This window comes from Podarcis bocagei (assembly GCF_964188305.1).
Source record: "Podarcis bocagei genome assembly, chromosome: 1".
Classification (NCBI taxonomy): domain Eukaryota; kingdom Metazoa; phylum Chordata; class Lepidosauria; order Squamata; family Lacertidae; genus Podarcis; species Podarcis bocagei.
In genome coordinates, this window is record NC_138125.1 from 44,747,209 (window position 1) to 44,753,208 (window position 6,000).

Below are 6,000 nucleotides of genomic sequence, written 5' to 3' on the forward strand. Positions count from 1 at the left end.
ATTACCTTAGATTTTGACCTTTTCTTACTTAAAATATAATTTCCTGTTTCCCAAATCTAATTGCTGAAGCTATAGTTTCCGAATCGTGTAAATTTTTAACATTCATACAACTTATATTGTTTTTGTAAATAGTCCTTAAATTTTTTCCAGTCCTCTTCCGTTGTTTCTTCTCCCAAATCTCGGATTCTGCCAGTCATTTCAGCCAGTTCCATGTAGTCCATCAATTGCGTCTGCCACTCTTCCAGTGTGGGCAAATCTTGTGTCTTCCAATATTTTGCGATAAGTATTCTTGCTGCTGTGGTTGCATACATAAAGAAAGTTCTATCCTTCTTTAACACTTTCTGGCCAACAATGCCCAAGAGGAAGGCCTCTGGTTTCTTGGGAAAGGTATACTTAAATACCTTTTTTAACTCATTATAGATCATTTCCCAGAAGGTCTTCACTTTTGGACAAGTCCACCAGAGGTGAAAGAATGTCCCTTCAGCCTCCTTACATTTCCAACATTTATTATCAGACAGGTGATATATTTTTGCAAGCTTGACTGGGGTCATGTACCACCTATAAATCATTTTCATAATATTTTCCTTCAAGGCATTACATGCCGTGAATTTCATTCCGGTGGTCCATAACCTTTCCCAGTCCTCAAACATGATGTTATATCCTGAGCCCATTTTATCATGGCTGATTTGACTGTCTCATCCTGAGTGATTTTCTCTTCAACCTGCCCTCCATCCTCTTGCAGAAAACTCTTTGCCTGCCCTGCCCGTATCTCGTTTTTGCTTTTTAATTCCACACACGCACCCTTCGGACTTCGTGGCAATCGGGCGCGCGGGTGCGTTTCCTAAGAGAGTGAGGACCCCCGCCTCCTCCCCACCTGCTCCCTCGCCAGCCAGCCAGCCGCGCGCCCTAGCCGGAGAGCCCCGGCCGTCCCTGTCGCGCAATCGGCTGGATCTCCCTTCAGCAGGCCGTGCTCACAACTCGGCCCAGGGACCCCCAGCAGCGGATCTCCGGCTCAGCTGAAGAATCCGGCAACAAGCCCCCTCCTCCCCAATCGCTCCGCCGAAATACGCTCCAAAACCCCCCAGATAGGCCGCCGGCCGCCAAGTCTAGTGGCGCCCTGAGCGAGGGTCTCTCCCCAACACCGCCACCTCGAACTGCGTTCTCCCGGCTACCCGAGTGAACCAGCGGCAGGACCCCGGTATGGGCCCCCCCAATATTTTTTATAAGTCGGCGCCCCTGTTTATCCAGCATTCAGTCTAAGTTACTTTCACAAAGCTAGTCTGGTCTTTACTGAGCATTTGTTCTCATTTGTTGGGGGAAGGCAGTTGCGTTATGTGACAATGAGCATTCATCTTGCATTCATCCTGATTTGCTTGCAGGGTATTTACACATCTTCCCATTACTCATTCATTCATCACATGCTTTTCAATGCATTTTCGAACCACATAAAGTCTGGGTTTTTTGTTTTTGTTTTTTTTAATGGACCTGTTGTGTTTGCTAGGGCAGAAATTTGCTTCAGATTTAATTTAAGGATCAGTCTTCTACCAGACATGACTTCTGATGTGTATCAGTAATACCAGCTCTCTGTATTTGGAGCTGGGGAGAAATTTGCCTCACAGATCTTAGCACATATCTGTGATATTTTCTCAAGACTACCATTCATTTGCATCCTTATTATTTTAAGTATAATTTTCAAAATAAGGCTAACAAAGGCAGCATTCCACTTTCCACTAGAATTCACATTCCAAGAAGTGTCCATTCATAATTTCTGTACAAACAGAAACAAAAACAAACAAAAGTCTAACAGTGAAATCCTATAGATGTCTGAAGGATTTACTCCTAGATATGTATAGGTATTGGATCACAACGTAAAACATTTATTATGGCAAGAGCGTTCAACATTCTTTGCTCTTGAAAACCTCTAGTTTGCTGTTATTTTTTGATTCTGCAACTCTGTATTGCTCCTGTTGCTTACCTGTTTTGTGTTTTGTTTTTTTGGTGTCTCCTCGTATGTAACAAAAATAATCAATAAAAAGTTTTTGGGGAAAGAAAACCTCTCAGTTAATATCCCCATCCATAATAGGGACTTAGTATGGAATTTTGCAGTATGTTGGTATGAAAATCTAATATTGTAGGTTTATAGGTGAATTTCTAACAAATTATGCTAAGTAAGCATTTTTCTATGTTCTTCCCAGAACTTCCCAGAAAATAAAACACTCAAGCTGAAATAGTTGGAACCAAAACTGCACCTTCTTGGTGGCAGGGAATTCCCCTCCCCCCTTAAGCTTCAACCCAAAGCAAGGAGATCTCATTGTATTATAATCATTGCTTCCTGTTTGTTACCTAGTGACATCATTTCCTGTTTCCTGCCTGATTATATCCTTGCCAACTGTTTTTCTCAAGTATTAACCAACTTCCCACTCTCCCACCCCCTTTCTTGTTAAACAAAAATACCATAATAAATATCTCTGTAACCGGTGGTCCTGACAGAAGAGAGTGCAGCTCCTTCAGTTAACCATTCCATTGCCAGAATGTGTGGCAATCATAAACAAAAGTGGGTTAAACTGTTTACTTTTATTTATGACTGATGGCATGCTAAACTTTTGAGAAACATAGTAGGCCGTTGTACACCTTTGTTGCTGGGGCCGTAAGTAACACCCTTTAAATATAGTTTCTGGAAATCAGATTTGTATATATATACTGTAACATCCACAATTCTTGATACAGTGGTGCCTCGCAAGACGAAAATAATCCGTTCTGCGAGTCTCTTCGTCTAGCGGTTTTTTCGTCTTGCGAAGCAACCCTATTAGCGGATTAGCGCTATTAGCGGATTAGCGGCTATTAAAGGCTTAGCGGCTTAGCGGCTAAAAGGCTATTAGCGGCTTAGAAAAAGGGGGGGGAGCCGAAAAAAATCGGAACACTCGCAAGACGTTTTCGTCTTGCGAAGCAAGCCCATAGGGAAATTCGTCTTGCGAAGCAGCTCAAAAACGGAAAACCCTTTCGTCTAGCGGGTTTTCCGTCTTGCGAGGCATTCGTCTTGCGGGGCACCACTGTAATCATTTTATTAAATAATATTATATCAACTGCCTGCTTCTTTCCTGCACCAGCCAAGTGCTTTTGTACTGTTATTTTTCCTGTGTACATTACATAGTGCAGAAGCCATTGGCAACTTAGCAAACTGTTTTTAAAAATCATCATAGACATTTCTTCCCCCAGCTTTTCTCCATGGAGCTCAAGCCTGTCTTCACTGGATTATCCCATTTCCTCCCTCGTAACAATTCTATGAAACAAGCAGACTTAGAGGCAGTGACTGGCTCAGGATCACCCAGTGACCTTCATGCCCAAGCAGTGATTTGCACCCAGGTCTCCCTATTAACCGCAAGTTCAGCACATAACTACAGCAACATAAATCCTCTTATGCAGTTTGAGAAATACAACTAGCTCACCCACGACGATTGCCCTTTTATCCATATCTACCACTACAAAATGCCATGTGACAACCTCCCCAGTTGTGCCGCATCCTATTTCTTTAGATTCTTTTAAAAAGTGGTGGGAGATCCTACATTGTGGATCTCCCACGTCAAATCTAGCTTGGCCCTAGAAAAGTACTTCAAAGGCTACTGCCGGCTTCCTTCTGTTTGTGTTCTATTTATTTCATTTATCAAATAAACTTGCTTGTGCCAATCCAGTCCGCATAAGCATAGAGGAGAGCGGAGGTTACGTCGTGCTATAAAGACGCAGGCTGGTTATGAACTTCCTGTTGATTTGAATTCTGAGTTACAAAGCCAAGGAACAACAAGCAACGACAACAACAGCACTCAAAGCTGTGCACAATGAAATCAATTTACTCTGCAAACGTGAACCAATAGAGGGCGCTCCAAGCACACCTGTGGAATCGCAGAAAGCCGCCTTGAACACAACACAGCATTTGTAGACCTATTGTTATGGGAGAAAAACAAAGGGCATGTGCAGATTTGTGGCTTAAAATGCAGCAAGGTCATTTCCCTCTGCTGCGGTTCAAGTCACATTTTATGCTGCCGTACACACAATTATCTGATTACTCCCAGCTTAAGGGCAGCTTATGTTTTCAAACAGGATGGGAAATGGTTTGAAGGAAACAGCAATATTTCTCAAGGAACTTCAAGATACCTACAGGTGGTGGCTAATATTATGTGTACTCGGCTTCAGACACCAGTGGTGGGGGTGTGCTGGAGCCGGCGGGAGCAGTAATGCCACTATTTCAGTGTACAAACTAACAAGGCCAGGAGAGGGGGTGGAGATGGCTTGCCATGCCTGTGACCAGCAAAAGTGTGACCAACACTCACAGGTGTTTTAAGACTACTATCTTCTTCAGAGACCCATAACACACATGAAAGAGCACATTAGCAGAAGAAGCAGGCCATCATGCTTGAAGCCAGAAGTGCAATGAACCCACACTGAGCCATAAAACCTTCCTAGCTCAAGCTCAACACATGCATCTTCTAACAGGCACTACTCACCTCTGCACTGCCTGCCCACCACAGCCCCATGTGGCTGCATTGCTAGCAATGTTATCAGACAGGGTGAATGTCAGGCTTCAGGGAATCGCATCCCTCCCATGGTGCGCAGTCAAGAATTAGATAAACAAAAAGAGTTCTTACCAAGTCTTTTATTCAATATTCGCAGAGAGAGGCTTTGAAAAGTGCCTCTCTTGCAGTAATGGCATTGCTCCGAATAAAGCCCCACCCCCTCCATCTCTCCTATTATACATCATCTCTATGTTGGATGATCTGTGCTTTCTGCCTCTGAGCTTTCTGTTCTCCTACTTTCCATGCCCGCCAGGTCCTGGGAGAGGGGGGATCTGGAATGCTTTCTAAAGACACTGGGTCTGTCAGCTGTCTCTCCCCGATGGTTGTTGTTGTTGTTGTTGTTGTTGTTCTTCTTCTTCTTCTTCTTCTTCTTCTTCTTCTTCTTCTTCTTCTTCTTCCAATATTTCCCAGCTTCTCCACTTTGCAGCCTCTGAACAGTGACCTTCTGCAAACCACTGTTCTAAATCTATACTGTCACCCGCTTCTCTGGGAAGTTCAGGAGGAGAGTGGGGTGATCTAGTCCCCAACAGTGAAGTGGCCACGGCAGCAGCAGAAGCTAAGGGGAAGTGTTAAGAGGACAGAGCTGTGGTGCACATAGACTATACCCCTTCCTCACTATTTATTTAAAGCACTTTAAACAGTTTCCTGCAAAGAATCCTGGGAACTGGGACCAGTTCAGGGGAGAAAAACAGATCATCTCTAGCTTCCATAGGGTGCATCAACAAAGCGGGGCTGGCTCAGGGAGGGCAGCATGAGGAGGATGCAACAGCCATGCGCCCTTCGATCCCCTCAAGTTATACGAGGCAACAGCTATTGTGAATGACTTCATTTTGTTTTATGTGTTGGTTGTGACTCAGCCGTCACCTCTGTGTCTTTGTAAGCTTCCCCAATGTGGTGTGCTCTGAATGTTCGGGGCCACAACTCCCCATCAGCCTCAGCCAGCATGGCTAATGGTGAGGGATCATGGGAGTTGTAGTTCAAAAGATTTGGAAGGCCCCAGGTTGAGAAAGGCTGACTCTCCCTATGGAAGTTAGAGATGATCTGCTTTACTCCCCTGAACTGCTCAACCATTTTGGCTTATTGTGAATCTGAGATCAGGAGTGTTTGGTGCAGAAGGTTTTGTTCTGGAGCTGCTGTGCAAGAAGCTCTGAGCAAGAAAACAACCCTGGGCATCACCATTACAGCTGTTATCTCTTACTCGGTTTTGTTTAAGAAACGTTTAAAGCTTTATTGTTGTAATGGTGCCAATTCACTGGGTAGTAGCACACTGTCATCAAAGTAATTTAATAACTGCTTTAATGTGGGAAGTTATTACTATCAGGGTTACTATAATTAACTCTTTTTTCACTGGAAGTAACATATAATTGCAAAGAAGTGTATAATTAAGGGCACAGGTGCTTGTGAGAGGGACTCTCACAAAACAAGGCTGGAA